At 36.3% G+C, this 25737-nt stretch overlaps 1 long non-coding RNA gene across 1 annotated transcript in view; it reads left to right on the top strand.

Moving 5' to 3' along the window:
• The first annotated feature begins 1916 nt into the window (after positions 1-1916).
• The window catches only part of LOC140509732 (uncharacterized), a 63091-nt gene continuing 39270 nt past the window's right edge, over positions 1917-25737 (top strand). Inside the window, exons 1-3 of the long non-coding RNA XR_011968899.1 lie at positions 1917-2141; positions 2663-2815; positions 3338-3371. This is a non-coding gene — a long non-coding RNA (uncharacterized lncRNA). The remainder of the gene's footprint in view (positions 2142-2662; positions 2816-3337; positions 3372-25737) is intronic.

Here is a 25737-nt window from a genome sequence, read left to right as displayed (position 1 = left end):
GCTGCTGACCTTAGAACAAGAAGAACAGAGAGAGACACTGATTGGCACCAATATGGTGCCCTCATTGAATATTCTTCCCATGCTTCAGTTAAGTTAACCTTCTTTTGCTAAATGTTCTATGAACTAGAGGTGTCTCCCTTCGTTCCAATATCTTACTTAAACTACCAGGGCACTGTCCTGAGTCCAGTTTCTCAGTATACTGGTTGCGTTTCTCTAGACTTACTCTGTGGTTTGTCAGTATCTTTCTTACCTACAACACAGATACCAGATGTAAATATACTAGAAATGTAGTTTGACCAGTACAGGCAATAAAGGTCTATACCCTCCTTGTTCTGTAATTTATCTACCTAATCTCTCTCTCTAATCTCTCTATCCATCTATCCATTCAATCATCTACTTCTTCTTCATCTTTTTATTTATTTAGCCCACTGTAATTTCATTGTCATAAAGAACTCTCAGTAAGGAAACTCCTTCTACCAATGAGGACCTATACCTTCTCTGAAACTCATGATCTTAGAAGGTTGCCTGGGTGAAGTGAGAAACTAAGTGACTTGCCCAGAGGTCACAAAGATAGTAGGTGTCAGAAGTGGGACTTGAACCAACTTGACTTTGAAGTCAACTTGGTATCCATAACACCCTGCTGCTTCTCTGTACTTAGATAGATTCAGTCTAAAAGTGATTTTGGCAGGTTCCTTATAGGATTGAACCATATAGAACTTATAGATGATGACTTTTCTTATGCCACTTAAAAATGTAAATTTGTTAAGCTTGGTGTCCCCTCCCCACTTCATTTTCTATTTGTGCAGTTGATTTTTAAACCTAACACAACACTTCACATTTGTTTCTGTTAACTTTCAGTTTGTTCATTTTGCCCCATTTTATGTTGGCAAAAATCTTTTAGAATTCTGATCCAGTGTCCCATAGAGGGCAACACCATCTTCCTGGTTTCTCAGGGTCACAACTTGGGAGTCATCCTTGACTCCTCACTATCTCTCAATTCCCATATTCAGTCAGTTGCTAACACCTGTTGATTTCACCTTTGCAAACTCTCTTTCATCTTTCTCTCCCCATTCTTTCTTTTGACCCTGCCACCACTCTAGTGCCTGCCTTCATTACCTCTTACCTTAATAGCCTGCTGATGGGTCTGCCTGCCCTAAGTCTCTCCCCACTCCAATCCATCCTTCATTCATCCTCTGAAGGGATTTTCCTAAAGCACAGGTCTGACCGTTACCCCCTGCGAGGGGAAAAAAATTCCAGTGACTCCCTAAATATTAAATGCTCTGCTTGACATTCAAAGTCTTTCCTAACCTCACCCTCTCCTGCTTTTCCAGTCTTCTTACACCTTCCTCCCAACTGCTACTCTCTGATCCAGTGACACTGGCTTCCTGGTTGTTCCACAAACAAGACACTTCATCACACAGCTCCAGGTTGTGTCTGGCTGTTCCCCCATACCTGGAATGGTGTCTTAGATCATCTCTACTTACCAGTTTCCTTTAAATGACAACTAGAGCCCCTTCTCCTACAGGAAACCTTTCCCATCCCCCCATAATTCTAGTGTCTTCCCTCTCTTACTTATTTGCTATTTATCCTGTCTAGAGCTTGCTTTGTATGTGTTTGTTTGCATGTTGTCTCCCCCAGTAAATCATAAGCTTCTTGAGGTTGGGAACTATCTTTTGCTTTTCTTTGTATCCCCAATGCTTGGCACATACTAAACACTTGGTAAATATTTATTTGTGACTTACTATGCTTGATTCTTTCTTTCCATATCTGTTGCCTTTGTTATCTGAATATCTGATAAGCACGCCTTATATGCCTTCATCCAAATTGCTGGTAAAAATATTTAAGAAGGGTGGCGATGACCTGTTTCCAGCAGTGTCCAGGGGTAAAGGTCTTATTTACTCACAGTGGGGATACCATGCAATAAGCAAGGGAAGACAGTGCATGAGGGCCACTGTCTGCTCCCTTTAGGCTCCATGGCTTTAAGAAACAACCTTGGGGTTCTAATCTTGTTTCATTTGCCCTTTACAATTCAAGGTGCAGAGACCCAACTGTTTGAGCCATTGGAGACTTGGAGCACAGGATAGATGTTGCAACCAACCCATCAGGGAAGCTCTGAAGGGTCAAGGAACTGGGATGCAAAGGTAGGGGGAGATTAGATTTAGAATTTGGTGGGGTTAATGCTATGTAGGAACTGAGTTAAACAGCCAGTGTAATCCTCCTTCTTGCTCCAGAGATTATGACCCTGGAGTCCTGGAGGAAATATTTGTAGTTCTTTCTATACCCTTGAAGTAAATATTTCTTTGTAAAAAGCTGAAACAAAGAAAAAAATCATATATAGAGTCCCTCAACATGCCGCGGAAGATCTTCTTTCAAGTTGTTGTCCATCTATTAGTCAGTCAACACTGTTCAGGTATTGTGACCTAATTAACTTTTAACCCTCCATTTTACCACCCATGCTACATGTCACCATCTTGTTCATAAAGATGCCATTATAGATTTTTTCATAGGTAGCCACTATACCTAGAGCCTGATCTACCAACCTAGTAAACTTGTCAAAATAGGAAATGACGTTAGTTTTAAAAATAGATTTTTCTTAATACCTTTTGCTTTTGAAATAGACAGGGTTTCCTCTTCTATCTCTTTCTTCCTCTTTCCCTCCTAGGGAATTATCCCTTGTGATAAAGAACAAAAGAAGAATGAAAAAAAATTTACATGAGCAAATACAATCAATGCATTAAAAAAATCTGACACCACGTGCAAGCACATCTTTGGTTCTTCCACCCTCTCCGCTTTCTCCTACAGACAAAGGAGTTAGGTGAGTATTTTCTCACATCTGTTTTTGGAGCCTAACTCTGTTCTTTTCCCACAATGGAAGATTCGTCTGCCCCTGTAACTTTCTCAAATGGGCTTTAAACATCAGCTCTGCCACTTAATTCTTGTGCGACCTTGGGCAACTCACGTAATTTCTCTGGGATTCAGTTTTCCTTTCTGTAAAATGAAAAGTTTGCACTAGATCCAATCCTGTGGTTCCTAAGGTCGCTTTCAGATCTAAGAATGTGTCCTGCGTAGGTTCAGTAAAATGCTTAGATAAATCCAAGTTTCCAAGGTTGGAAAGCATTGTCCTTTGTAGCCTAGATATTACCTTAGAGGTTTATATCAGTTCCCTGTAAATTTTGGAAGTCAAGCTATCATCTAACATTTTTTTAGTAAATATTTTCTTTCATCTTATTCTTTTTCTTTATATATGAGGGGCTTTTTTTTGTTACACAAAAGTACTTTATTTGTATATGACACCACCAAAACATGCCCTTAATAATTTCTTCCATTGTTTCCATAGCCAAAAATTGATCTCCCTTCTACATTTGGAATAGGTAAGTTCTTTTCTTTTTTCTTTCTGTCACCCTCAGGTAAGAGGTGATCCAATAGAGGTCGGAGGAAGAAGAAAGGAGCGGTTCTGGTTAGTGACTTCTTGCTCAAGGGTATTGAGAAAGTTATTTGTTGATGACAATCAAAAGGAGGTCAGTTATCTGCCCCAGGCATTTGCCCAGGATATGAGGACGAACTCAGTCTAGTCATGTGGTCAAATTGCCCACTTTGTTTTTACTCTTTAAAAATTTACTTTTATAAGAATTTATTATCTTTCCCTTCAACTTCCCACATACAATGTTTTTTTAAACCCTCAGAACAAATAAGAATATTCAACAAAACAAATTCCTATGTTGACCATGTCCAGATATGCACGTCTCATACTGAATTTTATGTATATTTGCTCTCTGGCAAGAAGTGGGTGGCATGATTCATCTCTCTTCTAGCCTCTGAACTTGTGGTTTATTGTTCCATTAATCAGAGTTCTAAAATATTTCAAAGTTGTTTTTCTCTATAATATTATTGTCATTGTGTAAATAATTCTTCCTATTTCAGCTCTTTGCTCTGCATGATTTCATAGAGATCTTTCCAGTTTGTTCTAAAATGCCTATCCATTTCATCATTTATCATGACACAATAATGTTCTATTACATTCACATAACACAATTTATTTAGTCATTCTTCCCTTAAGGTAGGCATCCCTCTTAGCTCCTAACTTTTGAAAGAAAATGAAACAAGTTGCTATAAATATGTATGCTCATAGAGAATTCTTTCTCCTTTCTTTGATCTCTTTGGGTAACAGACCCAGTAGAAATATAGTTAAGTCAAAGGGTATATAAGTTTGGTAACATTTGGGACAAAGTTCTAAATTATTTATGGAATGCCTGGTTCTATTTATGCCTTCATCTATGATCCATTAGTATATTTGTTCTCCTGTAGCCAACATTTGTCATTTTCCTCTTTTGTCAGTTTCCAAAAAGATTCATGGGCAGAGATGGAATCTCAGAGTTGTTTTAGTTTAATTTTTCTAAACTATCAATGATTTAGAGCATTTTTATGTGGTTATTAGCAACTTGGAAAACTGCTTGTCTATATCCTTGGACAATTTATCAATTGGGGAATGGTTTTTAGTCTTACAAATTTGGGTCAATTCCTTATTCCTTATGGATATGTAACCTTACTACAAACATTTTCCCCAAGTACATGTTACTCTTATCATTTTAATTTTATCAGATTTGTTTTTATGAAAACTTTTCAATTTTACATAATCAAAAAATTTTCATACCTTTTGCAGTTCTCTCCATCACTTACTTAGTCAGGAACTCTTCTCCTTATCACAGTTATGAAAAATACACATAATCTATTTTTAATGACTCACATGGGCACAAAAGACACTGCCTGAATGAATCTAAAATGCATTGCTAAGGATTATGAACTCTTAGGCAGGAAATTGAAGTCCTCAGAGGCACAGATGGTATTTTCATCCTTGCTGTTGGATGAAGTTAGGGGTTCCAGAAGAGAAAGGCAGATTTGGAAGTGGTCATCTGGTTTAAAGTATAAGAATGACAGGCTTCCCTTGCTCAGGGATGGAATGTATATAACAAGAGCTAGTAAAATTTTATTTGCCTGGAAAACCTGATCACGCAGCCTCAAAATATAAAGGAAAGAGGAAGGAGAAAACTGTCTATGTATATCTAACAATATAAATAGCACAAGAATGTACTTAAGGTACAGGAAGAAGAACAGAACACAGATCCTGGAAGTAAGAGGGAGAGACTGGTGCATCATGAGTAGGGAAGTGATGTAGCGAGTCCTATGCTTTAGAACAATCCACATTTGAGTGGAGGATGGGTTGGAATGGGGAAAAAACTTGAGAGAGGGAGACCAATTAGAAGGCTATTGTAATAGTTAATGCAACAGGTGATGAAAGCCTGAACCAAGACTGTGGCTGTGTGAATGGAGAGAAGAGGATTTATAGCAGAGAAGAGAGAGATATTGCAAAGGCAAAAATGACAAGAATTGGTGATGGATTGAATATTTGAAGAAAGTGTGCACCAAAGTTGTGAACCTGAGTGACTGAAAAATGGTGGTGTCCTCAACAGCAGTAGGAAAATTTGATAGAAAGGAGGGTTCCCAGAGAAACAGAATGAGTTCTGTTTTGGACATGATGAATTTGAAATACCTACAGATATCCATTTGGAGATGTGTAAGAGGCTATTGGTGATACAGGACTGGAGCTCAGGAGAGAGATTAGGGCTGGAAATATAGATCTAGATCAACATAGAGATTATAAATGATCCCATGGGAGTTGATGAGATCAGTAAATGAGATAGTATTGGAGACAAGAAGAGAGCTCAGGACAGAGCCTCAGGGGATTGTTCCTTACAAGGGGAAACTTCTTAATAGATTTCAACATTACATGAGTACCCATATGGTACACTGAACATTAATTATTCCTTGATCTAGTTATACTACAGACTCATCTTTGCTGTTCTTGTTATTTATATATCTGATGATTTCTAAACTGTTTGTGTAAAATTTATTATTGATAACATTGTATACCATAGTTATATCTAGCATGTTTCTCCTCATTATTTTTTGGGTTACTCATGATTTTGATTTAACAAGGTTTGATTTCATCATGGTATTCAGCTATATGATACCACCAGGTTATTGGTGTTAAAAAAGGTGGAATTTTGTTTCAGGATCATTGAGGTCACTAAAACGGCTATATAATTTCCCAAGTGCAACTCAGCCTATGTTTTTCCTCCTATTCAGCTCTATACCCATCTTAATTGTCTGTCTAAGATAAATGATAATATAACTGATAAACTGATAAATAAACTGATAAATCAGCTCTATGGCTTATATATCTAATTGTGTATCAAGCAAGCAAGCAATTCATCCAGTCCCTGAAGAATTCAGTCACTACATTCCAGGCACTTGGTTAAATACTAGGGATACAATGAAAGGCAAAAACAGCCTCTGCCTTTAGAAAGCTCACATTCTAGTAGGAGAGACAATATAGAAAATATATGCAATGTAAATGGGAGATAATTTCAGAGAAAATGCACTAACACCAAAGGACATTGGAAGAGGCCCCTTACAGAAGAAGTGGTATTTGAACTGAGAGGTCACAGGGCCAGAGAAGCCAGGAGGCAAAAGAGAGCATTCCAGGCATATAGGATAACCAGTGAAAGTGCAGGAGGGAGGATAAAGGGAGTCAAGATGAAGGTAGCAGAGTTTAGCCTGTGCAGGGTTGAGGGCCTGGAAAACAGGTCTCAGGCCTCTTCTGCCTGAAGGGCAGATGGACTGGAGCTCATGGTGAAGTTGAACAACAGTTTTAGAGGCGTTAAGGCAGAGGAAAAATTGCAATGACACAAAGACATTGCAGAGTTCATGAATATGGAAGTAGAACTCTTGTAAGTTCTGGCAAGATCAGAGGTATGACCATCTGTTTGAGTAGCTGAGGTGGGGTAGAGGAGGAGTAGGTCATGGGGGGAAACACATAATACAGATTGGTAACTATCAGTGATTGCCCATTCTATTTAATTCTTGTCCATGTCCTACAATTTGCCACAGGAGGTTCATCTATTGATTTGGAAGCCTTCTTTGATTTCTCCTGACAGAGAGAAAATCAATGGAGCACTTGAATTATCCATCTGTCATCACTCACCCTCATCACATGACTAATCTCTGTTATACGTTTTCCATATGACGTTTTTTACTTCTGATCTCTAAAGTTTCTTACTTGTCACATATCGCGATCTGTCCACACCTACCATGCTTCTACATCACCTTCTCTGTGACATTCATTTTCACTTTTCTGGCTATTGTGCTCACTGTCTTACAGCCATATTGCAGACCTTTTCAATTTCTTATTATTGGTGGTAATAATAATGTTTGATTTCTTCTCCTCACCCCTAATTCTTCAATGTCTTCCTCTTGCTCCAATATTTCATTCGTTGATTTTTCCACGTGCCAAAAATTTTGTTACCTCTACTGTGGTTCTCTTCTGGGTATACTTGTACTGCATATGAATGTAAGAATGATCCAAAGGAAAAAAAAAGACTCAGAAACTATCAGCAATAGTGATAATAGAGTTTGAATGGCTTCTCTGCCATTGATGGAAAGATCATTTCCATTTTTCATGTTGGTCATCCTGATTTCGGTTTAATTCTGAGGTGCTATTCAGGTGACCTGGTTTATTAACTGGATATCATGCTAAGCTTTCCATAACCCAGTCTCCCCATTCCTTACTTTGTGAGAGGGTTCTATTCATTATCTTCTCTTTATACCCCTCTATAAGATTTTACAAATGATTTTTTGCATCACTTTGTACATGGTTGGTTGTTGTCATTCGTTCTGGAAGAGGACCAAAAGGACATCACCATGATAAAGTGAAGTTTCGATATGCCCGACTGTGGCCAATCAGACCGATACAAGTTTGGAATGCTCTCCCACAGATTGGGCACAGAAAATCTGCGTGAATATTTGGGGAGGATACTCCAAATCTGCACATCATGCTGAGAGGTCCTGTGCCAGTGTCTCCCAGTTGCACAATCAAATCCAAAGTTCTCGAGACCTTGAGAGTGTCCTTGTATCGCTTCTTCTGACCACCATGTGATTGCCTGCCCCATGCATGTTCTCTATACAATAGTCTTTTTGGCAAGTGTACATTTTACATTCGAACAATGTGGTCAGCCCATAGTAGGTGCTTAATAAATGCTTATAGATTGACTGAGAAAAACTACTAATTATTCCATATCTATATATTTATTTCAAGTGCTACTCAATTGCAGAATCTTCCCTTAACAAGGAGATCAAGCATTTGTTGATTGAGGAAATTTGTGACTTTTTGCATCTTTATTGTGGCAATAGCTTTACAATAGTTCAACTTACGCAGAAAATGGTATGAATTTATATTTGTGAATGTTCTTATGTTTACATTCCATTAAACATAGCAATATTTTGGGCAAAGAGGTCAGAATGGAATTCTTTTGATTGAATGCTGTCTTCTATTTCTATTCTTTCTCCTAAATTGGTGTTGATATTTGATCTTTTGAAGAATAAGTCAGTGGTCTAACTGTACAGAAACAAGAAATTCAGAAATTCCCACATAAGGAATTATTCATTTTCTATATGTTGATGTATCAATTTCATTTTTGTGGTATGATCTGGTGCTTGTCATATTTAATTCTTATGGATTCCTTAAGAAATTATTTATGATATAAAAGGAAGAAAGAAACAAACATTTATGAAGTGCCCACTATGTGCCAGGCACTGTGCTGAGCACTTTACGAAGATGATCTCATTCTATCCTCACTACAATCCTGTGAGGTAAGTGTTATTATTATTCCCCATTTTACAGTTGAGGAAACCAAGGCAAATAGAGGTCAAGTGACTTGTTTAGGGTCACACAGATAGTAAATATCCCAAGTGGGATTTGAACTCAGGTCTTCCTTGACTCGAGGTTTAGCATTTTATCCACTGCATTACCTATGAGTGAGTCTTTGTAAGTGATAAACTTTGAGACCCATTCGTTTCTTGATGCTGAGCCATATTTCCCAACGTTTTTCTCTATCTTTCCTTATTTCAACCTTTCATTGGAAAGTTACCAAATATTAGGTTATGTTTTGATTTAACTTGGAGGTTATTGATTTTTTCCCCTAGAATTTCTCTATAACTATCATGGATGTAAGTACTCCCTCATTCTTTGCAACAGATGCTAACACATAAATTTTTATTATGGTGATATTTTTGCATATGAACATCATGAGCACTGCATTTAAAGATAACCAAGTGTCCTGTGAAATGACACTTCTCATTTTTTTTCTTGCTTCTCCAAGGAGACCCTATGAGCCATCCTTCCACTTACCTACAATATACTTATATTTTCTGACTTCATTCATGTATCATATCTGATACAATTCAGAATTACCAGCAGGGAGTTGACAAGTATTCCAGAGAATTAAATAAGTATCTCATAATTAAAGAATTTTTTATTAAGTCATTTTTCAGTTGGGTTCAACTCTTTGTGACCCCATTTCAGGTTTTCTTGGCAAAGACACTAGAGTAGTTTGCCATTTCCTTCTCCAGCTCATTTTACAGATGACAAAACTGAGACAAACAAAGTTAAATGACTTGCCCAGGGTCACATAGATAATAAATGTCTGAGGGCAGGACTTTATCCACTATTCCACCCACCTCCCCTCATAATTAGGCTACCTACCACATACTAAATGTTTATAAAAGCTAGTTCAATAACTGATTGACTGACCAAGAGTTAATGTTTATAGGTGGTATTAAAATTGTAATCCTCAGCATCCTCTGTCCTCTCTTCTGCTCCTCTACTACTGAGATCGTAGAAGCAGAAGGGGGCTAGTTAGGCCTGAGGGCAGTTTTGCTATCATTGTTTCATGTGTTTCCATGACTAAAGTATTCATTACCTAATGGCCAGCTGGTTCTCAGAAAGCAGATACTTTCAATGGCTAGGACCATATTTGCAATGTTTGCAGCATAAAGAACCTACTGGTTCCTGTGCTCCATAGAAATAAACTTCTATACTAAAATGAGGTATACAAATAAGATTTCATGGATGATATTAAAATTATATACTCCTGCAAGAGAATACATGCACAAGAGGAGGATGGGACATTTAAATGAGGATCGTTGGAGGCAGAAACAAAATAATGATGCAATATTTCAAGTCACTTAGAAAGAAGAAATAGATAAGTTCAGACAAGAAGTCATAAGCTTGGAATGAAGGCATAATGTGAGTATCTCTAATTATCAGGCAACTAGATGGCTCAGTTGATAGTATGTTGGACTTAGAGTGAGGAAGACTTGAATTCAAGTCCTGCTTCAGACATTTACTGATTGTGTGACCTTGAAAAAGCCACTTATATCTTTATACCAGTTTCCTCATCTTTTAAATAAGGACCATAATGGCACCTACTTCATAAGGTTGTTGTAAGGATCACAACAGTGGAGATTTACTTTGACAACCCTGAAGTGCTATAAAATTGTTAGTTTTTATTATTGTTATCATCTCATTTGTGAGAATTTCATCAAAAGTAGTAATTATTGGCTCATCTGAAGGATAATTTTATCTTTCAAAAGGTAGAAGAAATAACTTATTCAATTTAATGGCTATTTATAATCACCTACTATACATATGACACAGTGCTAGGTATTCATAATATAAAGACAAAAGTGAAAAACAGCTTCTCTTCTCAGGAGCTGATATTCTATTGGACTTACTCTCAACCTGCTTTTCACCATGATGACTGTTATTATTTTTAATTTTTTCACTTTTTAAGAGATTTTTATTGATATCTCTTCTTTGTAGAGCATATCCATTTCCCAGTTAAACCCTTACCCTCTCTACTCCCACCAGGTCATTCCTTTATGATAGGCAGGAAAAAACAGGAATAAAAGAAGTCAACATAATGATCCAACATATAAAAAATATGATGTGTTTTTTACATACACACACACATTCCATATCCGTGGATGCCTACTTCTGCATAGGAAAATAGCAGTGTGAAAATGTTTTCTTATGTCTCTTCTTGGTGCCAGATTTGATCATTACAATCTCACAACATTCAATTTTGATTATTTTGTGACAGTTGTTTTTTCTGGGTTTTTCCAAGTTTTGATTATTTTACTTTGTAACTGTTCATAAAAGTCTTCCTCTGCTTCTCTGCATTCATCATGTTCATCGTTTTTTAAGCACTGGATATTCCTTTACATTCAAACACTATCATGTGTTTATCCATTCCCCAATTGAGGAACATTCATGTTATTTCTATTTTTTTTGAAGGAAGTAGCTTCTGAAGTAGAGCTGACAAATACCTTGGGAAAGGGGCTGATACGGTAGATAGAGCATCAGCCCTGGAGTCAGGAGAACCTGAGTTTAAATCCAGCCTCAGATACTTCGTAGCTGTGTGAACCTGGGCAAGTCACTTAACTCTGATTACCCCTCTCTGCCCCTTCCCCAAATAAAAAAAAGAAAAAAGAACATGTGATAAAGGTAAGGATTGGACTAGATGGCTGAGGTCCCTTCCAACTCTGAGATTCTGTAAATTTTAAATAAATTATTAGGACTACATAAATGCATGTGTACACACACATATATACATATGTATATAATATACATCTAAGCACATATATACATATATAAATGTGTGTATTTAGATATCTTTCTATATATAGATTTTTTTGTACTTATTAGTATTTTGTTTTTGTTTTATTTTTAGTATTTTATTTTTATTTTATTATTAATAGGTTTTTATATAAAGAAAATTTTCAACATTCATTTTTATAAGATTTTGAGTTCCAAATTTTTATCCCTCCTTCCCTTCCCTCTCGCCTTCCCAAGACAGCAAGCAATCTGATATAGGTTATAGATGTACAATCATTTTAAATATATTCCCACATTAGTCATGTTGTGAAAGAAAAATCAAAACAGGAAAAAAAAAACCATGAGAAAGAAAAAACAAAAACTACAAAAATAGCGAAAATAGTATCTCCATTCAGATGTGATAGTTCTTTCTCTAGGTGTGAATAGCATTTTCTATCATGAGTCTTTTGGAATTGTCTTGGATCATTGTATTGATGAAAAGAGCTAAGTCCATCATAGTTATTACTGTGCTATTACTATGTGCAATGTCCTCATGGTTCTGCTCACTTCCCTTAACATCAGTTTATGTAAGTCTTTCCAGGTTTTTCTAAAATCCACCTACTCATCATTTCTCATAGCATAATACATTCATATGCCACAGCTTGTTCAGACATTCCCCAATTGATGGGCATCCCCTCACTTGACAATTCTTTGCCACCACAAAAAGAGCTGTAAATATTTTTGTACATGTGGGTTCTTTTCCCCTTTTTATGATCTTTTTGGAATACAGATCTAGTAGTGGTATTGCAGGATCAAAGGGAATGCACATTTTTGTAACCCTTTGGACATGGTTCCAAATTGCTCTCCAGAATGGTTGGATCAGTTCATAACTCCACCAACAATGCATTAATGTTCCAATTTTCCCACAATTTTGGGAAATTCCAGTATTTATCATTTTCATTTTCTATCATATTAGCCAATCTGATAGATACGAGGTGGAACCTTGGTGATGTTTGAATTTGCATTTTTCTAATCAATAATAATTTATCGCATTTTTTCATGTGATTATAGATAGTTTTAATTTCATCTGAAAACTGCCTATTCACATCCTTTGGCCATTTATCAATTGGGGAATGACTTGTATTCTTATAAATTTGACTTAGTTCTCTATATATTTTAGAAATGAGGCCTTTATCAGAAACACTAGCTCTAAAAGTTGTTTCCCAGCTTTCTGCTTTCCTTCTAATCTTGCTTGCATTAGGTTTATTTGTGCAAAAACTTTTAAATGTAATGTAATCAAAATTATCCATTTCGCATTTCATAATGTTCTCTATCTCTTGTTTCATAAACATACCTTCTTCCCTTCTCCATAGATCTGACAGGTAAATTATTTCTTGCTCTCTTAGTTTACTTATGGTATAACCCTTTATGTATAAATCATGTACCCATTTTGACCTTATCTTGGTATACACTGTGAGATGTTGGTCTGTGCCTACCGTCTGCCATGCAGTTTTCCAGTTTTCCCAGCAATTTTTATCAAATAGTAAGTTTTTATCCCAGAAGCTGGAGTCTTTGGATTTATCAAAAACAAGATTAGTGTAGTCATTGACTACTGTGTCTTGCATACCTAACCTCTTCCACTGATCCACCACTCCTGTTTCTTAGCCAGTACCAAATAGTTTTGATGGTTGCCACTTTAGAACATAGTTTTAGATCTCATATGACTAGGCTACCTTTCTTTGTATTTCTCCCTGTTACTGATATACAATATATTGACATATTGATATTCTTGACCTTTTGTTCTTCCAGATGAATTTTGTTATTTTTTTTTAGCTCTAAAAATATTTTTGGTAGTTTAATTTTGGTAGTTAATTTGGTGGTTTGGCATGGCACTGAATAAATAAATTAATTTTTGGAGAATTGTCATGTTTATTATATTAGCTTGACCTACCCATGAGCAATTGATATTTTCCCAATTGTTTAGATTCAACTTTATTGTGTCAAAAGTGTTTTATAATTATGTTCATATAGTTCCTGGGTTTGTCTTGGCAGGTGGACTACTCCCAAATATTTTATATTGTCTATAGTTATTTTAAGTGGTATTTCACTTTCTATCTCTTGCTGCTGGACTTTGCTGGTAATATATAGAAATGCTAATGATTTATATAGATTTATTTTATATCCTGCAACTTTTCTTAAGTTGTTAGTTATTTCAGGAAGTTTTTTTAGTTGTTTCTCTAGACATCTCTAAGTATACCATCATATCATCTAAGAGTTATAGTTTTGTTTCCTTGTGGCTTATTCTAATTCCTTTGATTTCTTTTCTTTCTCTTATTGTTAAAGTTAATGTTTCTAGTACAATATTGAATAACAGTGATGAAAATGGGTATCTTTGTTTCACTCCTGATCTAACTGGAAAAACTTCTAGCTTATCCTCATTACATATAATGCTTGTGGATGGATACTGTTTATCATTTTAAGGAAACCTCCATTTATTCCTATGCTCTCTAGTGTTTTTTAGTGGGAATAGGCTGTTGTGGTTGTTGTTATGTTGTTGTGTTTGTCCTTCGTTTTCGAAGAGGACCATGACATCAAGATGATGACATGACTTGCAGCTGACTTTGATTTGAATGAGGGAGGGCTGTGCAAGGTCATCAACCTCACTTTCTTCTGAGCCATCTGGATCCAGTGGCCTGATATTCATCAGGAAGTCTGGAGATGGCCCAGGAAGCAATGTGAGACCCTGTAGCCTTTTCAGGCTGAGATCTTATAGCATTTTCACTCTGAGTGAGATACACCCATTTAACAAATAGGCTTCTTTAAGTAGCTGCTCAAGGGGTGGCCCTTTTAATTAAAAAAAGTCAAACTAGGAGAAGACTCTCAGGGTTCCTGGGTAAAAGAGAAACAACTACTATTTAGTATTTAAATCCACTCTGTGCTAAGTGGGTGGGGACTTGTTGTCCAGTCTATGAGCTCCAGAGTGAATTGGGTTTGAGGCTTGATCTTTTGAGCAAGAAATGTAGCCAGTAAACCCCGAGAACAAAAGGCAGCTTTTAGAATGGAACAGAGTGGGAGGAAGAGGAGGAGAAGGAGGAGGAGGACTAGGAGGAGGAAGACTAGGAGGAGGAGGAGGAGGAGGAGGAGGAGGAGGAGGAGGAGAGGAGCTGCTACTGACTCACAGGTTGTGTTTGTCCTTCCTTTTTGAAGAGGACCATGACATTAAGATGATGACACAACTTGCAGATGACTTTGATTTGAGGGAGGGAGGGCTGTGCAAGGTCACCAACTTCACTTTCTTTTCCTGAGCCATCAGGATCCAGTGGCCTGATATTTATCAGGATGGCTGGAGATGTCAGGAATGGGCACTACATTTTGCCAAAAGCTTTTTCTGCATGTACTAAGATAATTGTGTGATTCTGTTTGTTATTGACATGGTTGATTATGCTGATAGTTTTCCTAGTATTGGACCAACCCTGCATTCCTGGTATTTACCCCACCTGGTGATAGTGGATTATTCTCATGATAAATTTTCCTAATCTCTTTGCTAATATTTTATCAAAAAAATTTGAATCAATATTCATTAAGGATATTGGTCTATAATTTTCTTTCTCTGTTTTGACTCTTCCCGGTTTAGGTATCAGCATCTTATTTTTGTCATTAAAGGAATTTAGTAGGACTCCACCTATTTTTCCAAATAGTATATAGCATTGGAATTAACAGTTCTTTAAATGTTTATCTGTCTAAATGTTTACATGAATAAAATAGAGAAAGAGCAGATGAATGAATTGAGCATACAACTAAAAAAGCTAGAATAAGAACAAACTAAAAATCCCCAATTAAATAACAATTAGAAATTCTGAAAATTAAAGGAGAGAATAATAAAATTGAAAATAAAAAACTATTGAATTAACAAAGTAAAACTAAGAGCTGGTTTTATGGGAAAAAATGAAAAAGACAAACCTTTAGTTAATTTGGTTTTTAAAAAGGTAGAAAACCAAATTACCTTTGTCAAAAATGAAAAGGGTGAATTCCCCACCAATCAAGAAGAAATTAAAGCAATAATTAGGAACTATTTTGCCCAACTGTATGCCAATAAATCTGACAATCCTAAGTGAAATGGATGAATATTTACAAAAATATAAATTGTCCAGATTAAAGGAAGTAAAATATTTAAATAACCACATTTTAGAAAAAGAAATTGAACAAGCCATCAATGAACTCCCTAAGGAAAAAAACTCCAGGTCCAGATGGATTTACAAGTGAATTCTATCAAACATTTAAAGAACAATTAATTCCAATACTATATGAAAGGAATTTAGTAGGACTCCTTAATATACACACTTATGTGTAACTTGTATCTTTAAAAAGTAATTTCTCTGTGTGTATGTATGTATATATACATGCATATACATGCACACATATAAACTGTACTTTTAAAAAGTAATTTCTGTGTATGTGTGTGTATAATATACATACGCTTATATATAACCTGTACTTTAGAAACATCAACATAAAAAGTAATGTCCCCCAATTTTGACTTACAGTACACTATATCAATGATGATCATGTCACATGAAAATTGAGGAAACTCAGTGACTAGTACAAGAATCCCAGGGATAGACACATTGCTTGTGGGCCAAATCTGACCTATTACCTGTTTTCATACGGCCCATGAGATATGACTGGCCAACTCCTAATTTTTTTTGGATGAAGAATTTGAGACCTATATAAGGGAAATAATTTTTCAAAGGTTACAGTGTTAGAAAGTGAGAAAGTTCAGAGTTGAACTTGTGTATATGTGTGCAAGTGCCTATGTACTTGCATATATATATATACACATACACACACAGACATAAACATACACACATATTCACATATGCACATACTTTTACTTTTTTGGAATAGAACTGGGATTTATCATTGATGTAGGGAACTCCTAGTAAGAAAACTTCTTCCAGCCATACATATCAATACCTGTCTTACAAATTGTTGTTGGTAGTGGTGGTGGTCCTTCATTTTCAAAGACTTACCTGGGGTATTAAGAAATTTAATTTAAGATTAAAATTTAAAGATTTAAACTTAATTTAAATTAATTTAAGACTTTCCCAGGTTCAACTAGTCAATATCATTCAGAAGCTGGTTTTAAATCTAGATCTTTCCCAATACGATGCCAGCCCTCTGTCCACTAACCCACACTACCTTCTCTAAACTTGGTTCTCTGATTTCGTCAAGTATATTGTTCATTGGCTTCATGAAAATAGCCCTGACTCTTTAGCCTGGTTATTCTTTCTGCTATCAAAGGTTCATGGTTGAAGTGATTGGATTATCAGGATCTAATAATCACACTTATGCACATTTGTTTTTATATTTATTTATACACATTTATACATATATCCAGCACAAATCCATTTATAGCATCTCCGACCTTCCTGGAGCTGATGAGGATTGGACAGACAGATGGAGAACTGGCCTCATTTGGTCATACACAGGAGATTAATTCTGTACTATTGTACTCAGTTTTGAATGTTTTTCATCACATCAATGAGGTGGGAAGAGTGGGCAGAAATATATGTTTTGAAGCCATTTGTAGTAATGTCATAACAAGAATATTAATCTATCTTTGCAGCCAACTTGAGTTATTTATGCAAAAGCTCACTTTTTTTTGAGTTCTCTAGAGTAGCCATTAAGAAGATTGCCCTGAATTTACCAGATAATTACAGAACTGCATCCTTCCCTTGGCCTAAGGCTATGTAAGTCAGGCAGGCAAAGTGAAATGGAGAGGGAATACAACTATATGCAATTAGCTGAATATTTAAGGAAGAACATCTATGAGGTTCATTTCCTATAGTGTCAAATGTGTATCCTCTCTGTGGGTTTCCCAGAATCTCTCTCTGTTTTGGCTCCCCTTTTGCTTCTGCTTTTCTCCATCTGTTCCTTTGTCTTTCACTCAGTTTCTGCATCTCTAACTATTTTCTGGTGTCTTTTCTCTGTTTTTTTTCCCTCTAATTCATAAATCGTTTCTTTCGCAACCAATGCTTGGGATTCTTGTAGCCCTGATTCCATATATATCTCTATGTCTTGCCTCTCTGCCCATAGACCCTCTTTTCTAGTTCTCAGAATATCTAGATTTCCTCTTTTTTAAAGTATGTCTCCCTTGTTCTTGTACTCTGCCTCTGTGCATATCCATCGTCACTGATTGTATTTCTCTGCATTCTTTCTCAGTAGTACTTCCTTGTATCCTATTCCTTTGGCTGGCCCCAAGCCTATGCAGCCTGCCCCCAACACTGACCTTGTTTGCCCTTTTCTTTTTTCACTGGGGCCAGGGTCAACTATAGGTGTGAATAAGTATCAATGTGGGTAGGTGTCCACCTACGTTCTATGATTTCTAGGCCTCTAGGGAGATCTCTCTGTAAATTTCTCTCCCACCCTTCACTGCCCCCAACATTTCTCTCAAATGCTCATTGATGCTTGAAATTCCTTTGTCAGTATTTAAAAACCTTTCATTCCACAGTGATTGGGTTTAAAGTGCCAATACCCCCTGAGAATGTTAACCCCCAGAGTATGTTAAACACGCTGATTGAAATTTTTTAATAAGGTATAGGTGACGTACATGAGAGACTTTCCTGAGAGCAGGTTGTGATAGGAGGGAGTTGGATGAGCTAACTTGAGTACCAAGAGCCTGAAGTCAGGAAAAGAGGGTGCCATGGGGACTGGTAGGATAGAAGATGGATAGGATTGGAGTTCTAAAGACAACTTTCCTTAACTGAGGAGTTTTCCTCTGTTGGTTTTATCCTGTCCCATCCTTGCCCCCAGTTTAGGTCCTTGGTTTCTAGAGGGATCATTGGTCAACCCATTCACCAGCATCATGTCTCCCTAGGAAAAGCTGACCTGAATTCTTATTATCATAGAGAGTGATTCAGTATTGATAGCCTCAGCACCCTACTTGCCTCTCCCTTCTGACTGGAGGGCTGGAACAATAAACTCCTCCCAAAGCCTCCATATATAAAGGGCTCAAAAATGTTCATCTGTCTTCATTTTTTGTCAGCTGCTCTGCTTGGTTTAGACTCCACAGCCATCACGCCTTTCTCACCCTCTGATGACTTCCTAAGTCACCTTTTGTGTATTGTCTATCCCAGTGGTGGGGAACCTTCAGCCTTAAGGCCACATATGAACTTCTAAGTTCTTGGGTGTGGTCTTTTGACTGAATCCAAAACTTCATAGAACAAATCCCCTTAATTGAAAGGATTTGTTTTATAAAATTGGGACTGCAGATTCCCCACCCCTGGATCCCCATTAAAATTGTAAGCTCCTTGAATGCAGGGACTGTCTCTTTTTTATTTGTATCCTCAGCAATTAGCACACTGACTGGCACCTAGGAAGTACTTAATAAATGTGCATTGATTGACTACCAATTCACCTTTCCAAAACATCTTATATTTTAAGAAGCACTTTCTTCACAACTGTCACATGAGATAGTTGGTGCAAATATTCCTCTTCTCATTTCCCCACCTCCCCAGACAGATAGTTTCATTAGCATAGAGTCATAGAGAGTTATCAGGGACACTCAAAGATGAAGTGACCTGCCCAGGTCACATGGGAAGTAGGTAACAGGACTTGAACCCAGGTCTTCCTAAGTCCAAGACCAGTCTTCTCCATCAACTACTTTATGCTGCAGCCTATTTCCATTTTATGGATTAAAAAAGAAGCAGTAGAAATAAAGCATATTGCTTAGACCCCTGGTAAGTAAATGTTGCAACTGGGGTATAAACCCAGACTTTCTGACTTCAAACTGAGCTTTCTTTTCACAGCACCTTTCACAGCATCAGGCAGTCTCTCTAATGGCACCTTTTAAGGCCTTAAGATGCAGTTGGGATGATATTTTTGAGCAATAGGAGCCTTCCAGGTACCTTTTAATGTTATACTAGTATAGGTGACCAACTATTTTACTCTGTACCTAAAAACAGCCCTGATTCTTATCTCAACATGGTTCTAATTATTGGTCAGTAAGACCTATCTATATGCCACCCCTGAGTGACCATTGGTGGCCAATCATGACAATTCCATGAATGAAGAGATAGAAGATTCCATACTCACTTTTTTACCCCCTGTAAGCCTCAGCAGAATCTGTAGCTAGTTCCTTCTTAGTCAGAAGGGAAAACTGAGCTCAGTCATTTGGATCCTTCCTCCAAATGCTCCTAGAAACATAATTATTTTTTTCTGACTGAGCTCATAATGGTTGACCCACCAGAGATTTCCAGAGACCAAGAAAAATATGATGAGAGTAAGTTAAGAACTTTCTTGCTTAAGTTAGTTTGTTTCCTCTTTTTAAGTCCTTTTATATTCAAGTGATTATTTTTTAAAAAGCCGTTTGGAGACAGGATACAATTATCACATCTGGAGGAACTTAATAAGTTTAAGACAAAGGGCCGATTCTCTTTTTTGATACACATATGCAGTTCTCATTAACTTCAGTGTTATCTCTAAGAAAATATTAGAAAATGTCATGCACCATAAACAACTAACACAAAAGGGGTTAATTAGTGGGCACATGCAGTATTCACACAGCTGTTAAACATTAAATATGTTAAGCTTACTGTGAGAGCTAGTGCCTATGGGTAATTAGTGCTCACCAAACCCCATTGGTACTTAAAAGGAAACATAAAAAGACAAAAAAACAAAACAAAACAAAACTGAGAAGGGACTAGTGCAAATGATTTCAAGGGCACCAAGTAATTAAAAGTATTTTGACAAACACAACTCAGGCTTTTACAAAAATATTCTCATGTAAGTCATTGTGGAGTTCATGTCCTCAGAGAAACAGGTGATGTTTCAGTAAAAACTTCAAGATAAATCAAGCCCCATAAAAATAATTTCCTAAGCCTCCCAAGGTCTGTATTTCAAGAGATGTGGGGTTGTCATCACAAATCTCACTAAGATTGGTAGCTAGTATTTAGTTTAGTGAGACTGACTTTTTCATTGCAACTGAACAGTGGAGCCTGTTTAAAGAAGGCAGGTCTGTTCTCTATTTGTGCTCTTTATTCTAATCATTGGACTTTTATCTGTGTACAAGAAGGGGAAATAAATTCTTGTATCACACCTACATGTGCTAGTACTGTGCTAAGCACTTTTACAAATATCGTCTTATTTGATCTTCACAACAACCCTTCCTTCCTTCCTTCCTTCCTTCCTTCCTTCCTTCCTTCCTTCCTTCCTTCCTTCCTTCCTTCCTTCCTTCCTTCCTTCCTTCCTTCTCTCCTTCCTTCCTGTCTTCCTGCCTTCCTGCCTTTTCTCTCTGTAACATGCTTAGCATGGAAGTATGTCTTGCATGATTTCACATATATATTTGCCTTCACAATGGGTGGGGATGTGGTGGGTGGGAGGGAGAGAATTCAGAATTCAGAATTCTTTTTTTGTGGTTTTGTAAACTTTTTATATAATTTATTTGTTTTCAGTTTTCAACAATCACTTCCATAAGTTTTAAATTTTCTCCCCCTCCTTACTCCCTCCCTTCACAAGATGGCATGCAATCTTATATGGGTTCTACACATACATTCTTATTAAACACATTTTCCCATTAGTCATGTTACATAGAAGAATTAAAATGAATGAGAGAAACCATGAGAAAAACCAAACCAAAACCAAACAAAAGAGAAAACAGTCTGCCTCCTTCTGTGTTCTGATGTTATAGTTCTTTCTCTGGATATGGATGCCATTTTGCATCAAGTCCTTTGGAAATGCTTTGGGTCCTTGCACTGCTGTGAAGGTCTAAGTTTATCAGATACAGTCATCAAATACTGTGACTCTTACTGTGTATAATGTTCTTCTAGTTCTACTCATTTCACTCAGCATCAGTTCATCTAAGTCTTTCCAGGTATTTCTGAAGTCTGCCTGTTTGTCCTTTCTTACAGCACAATAGTATTCCATTATGCTCATATACCACAACTTGTTCAGCCATTTCCCAATTGATGGACATCCCCTTGATTTCCAGTTCTTGGCCACTACAAAAAGAGCTGCTATAAATATTTTTGCACATATGGGTCTTTTCTCCATTTTTATGATCTCTTTGGGATACAGCCCTAAAAGAGGTATTGCTGGGTCAAAAGATGTGCCCATTTTTGTAGCCCTTTGGGCATACAGAACTCAAAATTCTTTACAAAAAAAGAGAGAGAATATAAAAAATAAATTAAAAAAAAGAGAGAGGAGGATGTACTTGCAAATAGAAAGCAATTAGAGGTGTTTATGTGCCCAAGGAGGAGTGTGCTGGTCCAATTTGGAAACACCCAAAAGCTCTTAGGACAAATATTAATGGGATCAGACTGTGAATAGCTGCTGTACTTTCAGCCTGGGCAAGTTAGGAAGACCCAGTCCCTCTCTACCCACTTCCTCAAAAAGAGAGAGAAAATAGAAGAGGATAACTGCTCTTCTGGACCTTCATTCTTAACCATGAGAAGGAATTAGTTGCTGAAGTAAAAGTGATAGGAAGCAGGGCTAAGAAGAGACCACTCTCTATTAGTATTCAAAACAGAAAGAAGAGAATGCTGGTAATAGTATGACATGAGCTCTAGATTTGGGGAGAATAGATTTCTAAGGTTTCAGAAAAATAGAAGTAGAATTACGGGAACTAAAAAGGATAGAAAACTCTCAAGAATGAAATTATGAGGACACAAAGAAAAAAAATTTTGTTGAAAAGAAAAACAAGGTAATGTCTAAAGAAATCAATGTGGCTATGGTGAAAATTCATCAATCAACTTAGACTTTTAAAAACATATCCTGAAGATGGAAACAAAGGCAGGTAATGGAGGATGAATACAAAAACATGGCAGGGTATTGTAGGAATAATGCCGAGACAGAAATGAATGTACAGAATGAGGGGAGGAATGCTAGCATTGTTTGTTTTTAATTGTATTGGGTAGAGGGGGAGGAAAGCAGAGAGGGCTGGAAAGATGAAAGAAGGTAAAGAACCCCTGCTTGGAGTGGATGAAACAATTGTAATGGATGACTGAGAGAAGGTGTAGTCACTCAACTCTTGCTTCTGTTTTCTTGTTTAGAATGACTTCTGGACAGGAAAGGAAGGGACTAAAGTGGATAGGGAGCTGAAAACCCCAAATAAGTAACGAGATAGTAGAAAATGCCTATATTTTGTATTGTATGAGTTCAGCTTACCAGACCAGACAAATAAAAATCCCCAACGTCTTGAGAAGACTGAGAGATACCAATGATCTTTGAAAGATTGTTCCTGGTGGGCAGGCTGAGGCTGAAGGAGCTTTTGAGCCTAGGAGTTCTGATAAGCTGTGGTTCAAGCTAACTGGGTGCCAATATTAAATCCAGCATTTATATGGTGAGCTGTGGGAATCAAGGGCTATCAGGTAGCCTAAGGAGTGCTTCTCAGATGGAGCAGGTCAAAGCTCTCATATCTATCCGAGTGAGATCAGGCTCATGTGTTGCTCCTGTATTTCCAGCCTGGCTAAGAAAGAGATTGTCTTAATTAAAAAAAAATTAGTTTAACTTATTAAAATTCTTAATTAATTGAATTAGATTAAAAAAGAAGTATTGGGAAAAATTGAAGAGGACAAATGTCTGGATTTTCAAAAAGGCAAACTATGCCTCAAATTATGCCACAGGTACCTACTGGTTGCATGATGCTGGACAAGGCACTTAACTTTTCTCAGTCCCAAGTTCTTCATCTATAAAAATGGAAATAATTTTAGCACCTAGCTCAGAGAATTATTGTGAGGATCATATAAATTAATGTAGTGTGATAAGTCATGTAGAGCTCTTTGCAAATCTTAAAGCACTATAGAAGTATGAAGTTAACTTAAATACCTGACAATGTTCTTGAACATATAAATAAAGGGATGGTTAGTGACTATCTAGAAAAGGAAGGCATGATCACAAAAAGCCTGCATTACTTCTGCAAGAATAAGTTGTACCAAATTAACCTCATTTCCTCCCCCCACCCCAACAAGGATATAATTGAGCTATATCAGCAAAACATTTGACAAAATACCTCATGCTATACTTAAGAGCATAGATTTAGAAGTAGAAGGAACCTCAGAGGTCATCTAATCCAACCCTGTTTTTTTAGAGGTGATGAAATTGAGACTCAGGGAGATTAAATTTGTTAACCCATTAAAAAGTTATACCTCTTGTCTAGCATCACACAACTAGGAAGTAACTGTGTCTTCTTTGTGATTATTTAGAGCAAATAATTGTAGGGTCTTGTAACTTATGGTTTTGAGTGGATGTGGACCCAAAGAGTACCTTGTATCTAAGCTAGATTATCTGGGATGACCCATGTGCCAGTGGAGGTGCCCCTGGCACTAAACAAGGACTTGGTAGTTGAAACTGTGGAAGTAAATGGTATTGCTAAGGATGATAGTATACAGAAAAGAAAAATGGGGAAAGGATAGATACTTAGGTAACATTAACTTTAATGGTTTGAGAAGTAGGTGAGGCTTTAGTAAACCGGATAAAAAAGGAGTAGTTAGAGAAGTAGGAGGAGATACAGAGATGCAGTGTCATTGAAACCACAAGAAAAAAAGAATATCTAGTAGGTGAATAGATATGATTAACAGAGTTGAAAACTGCAGAGGTGGAGGGTAAGAATCTTTATAAATGTCACTAAATCATTATTTAGAAGGTTGTTGGTGACCTTAGAGAAGGCAGTTTATTTTTTTTAAATTGTAAGTTTTTAATTGATATTTTATATTTCTTACATCACTATAGTATCCCATGTATTCCTCCCCTATCCCTTCCAGAAAGCTATCCCATATGACAAGTAGCATGTAGAGAAAAAAGGGAGGGAAATGTCAGTACAACTGATCAATGCGTTGAGAAAGTCTGAAAATGTGTGCAATGTGTAACATCTGTGGACTTTCCACCTCCACAAAAGTATAGAAGTATCTTTATATTTCATCATTCAAGTACCAGTTAATCTTTGTAATTTGTTAGTTACTTTTGATTTTTTGATTTGTAGCTGTTCTTTGCATATACACTATTGTAGTCACTATGTATATTGTTACCTTGGCTTCATTGATTTGCTTTCTAGTGTTTTTATTAATAGGAATGGATGTTGCATTTTGTCAAAGACTTTTTTCTGCATTTATTGATATAATCATGTGTGTTTTTGTTATTTTAGTTGGCATAGTCAATTATTTTGATACTATTCTTAATATTGAACATACTTGATATAAATCCCATTTGGTCATAGTGTATGATCTGGATAATATGGCTATAATCTCCTTGCTTGTATTTTATTTAAATTTTTACTTTAATATTCATTAAGGAAATTGGTTTATGGTTTTCTTTGTCTGTTTTTGCTCTCCCTGGTTTAGGTATCAAAACTATATTTGTGTTATAAAAGGAATTTGATAAAACGTCTTTACTATTATTTCAAACATACATAGGACTGGGATTAACTGGTCAAGTTCACTTGTTATCCATCTGGTCCAGTGGATTTTTTTTTCTTAGGGTGCTCTTTTATGGCTTAACAAATTCTCTTTCCATGATAGGGTTATTTAAGGATTCTACTTCTTCTTTTGTTAATCTGGACAACTGATATTTTTGTAAATATTTATCCATTTCACTTAGATTGCAGGCTTACTGTCATATAACTGGGCAAGATAACTCCTAATACTTGCTTTAATTTCATCTTCATTCCCCCTTTTTATTTTTGATATTGGTAATTTGGCTTTTGTTTTTTAAAATCAAGTTCGTCAATACTTTATCCATTTCATTGTTTTTCCCATAAAACCAGATCTAGTTTTATTAATTCTTTTTTTTTAAGCTTTCAGTGTAATTTTTTAATTTAATTTTCAGGATTTCAATTTTGGCATTTAATTGGGTATTTATAATTTGTTCTTTTCCTAGGATTTTTTAAATTGCATGTCTGATCCTTTGTTCTGCTCTTTCTCTCTTTTATTGATCTATGCATTTGAAGATATAACATTTCCACCAAATACTACTTTGGCTACATTTCACATATTTTCCGCCAAATACTACTTTGACTACATTCCACGTATTTTGGTATGTTGTCTCATTGTTATCATTCTCTTTAATTAAATTATCGATTATTTCTACGGACTCACTCATTTTTAGGATTAGATTATTTAGTTTCCAATTAATTTTAATCTTTGCTTACACAATCTTTTGTTAAATGTAATCTTTTTTGTATTATTGTTAGAAAAGGATGTGTTTAATATTTCTGTTTTTCTGCATTTGTTTTTGAAATTTTTGTGCCATAATAC

Source organism: Notamacropus eugenii, chromosome 6 (assembly GCF_028372415.1).
Source record: "Notamacropus eugenii isolate mMacEug1 chromosome 6, mMacEug1.pri_v2, whole genome shotgun sequence".
NCBI lineage: Eukaryota > Metazoa > Chordata > Mammalia > Diprotodontia > Macropodidae > Notamacropus > Notamacropus eugenii.
This window is presented reverse-complemented; position numbering and strand designations above follow the sequence as displayed.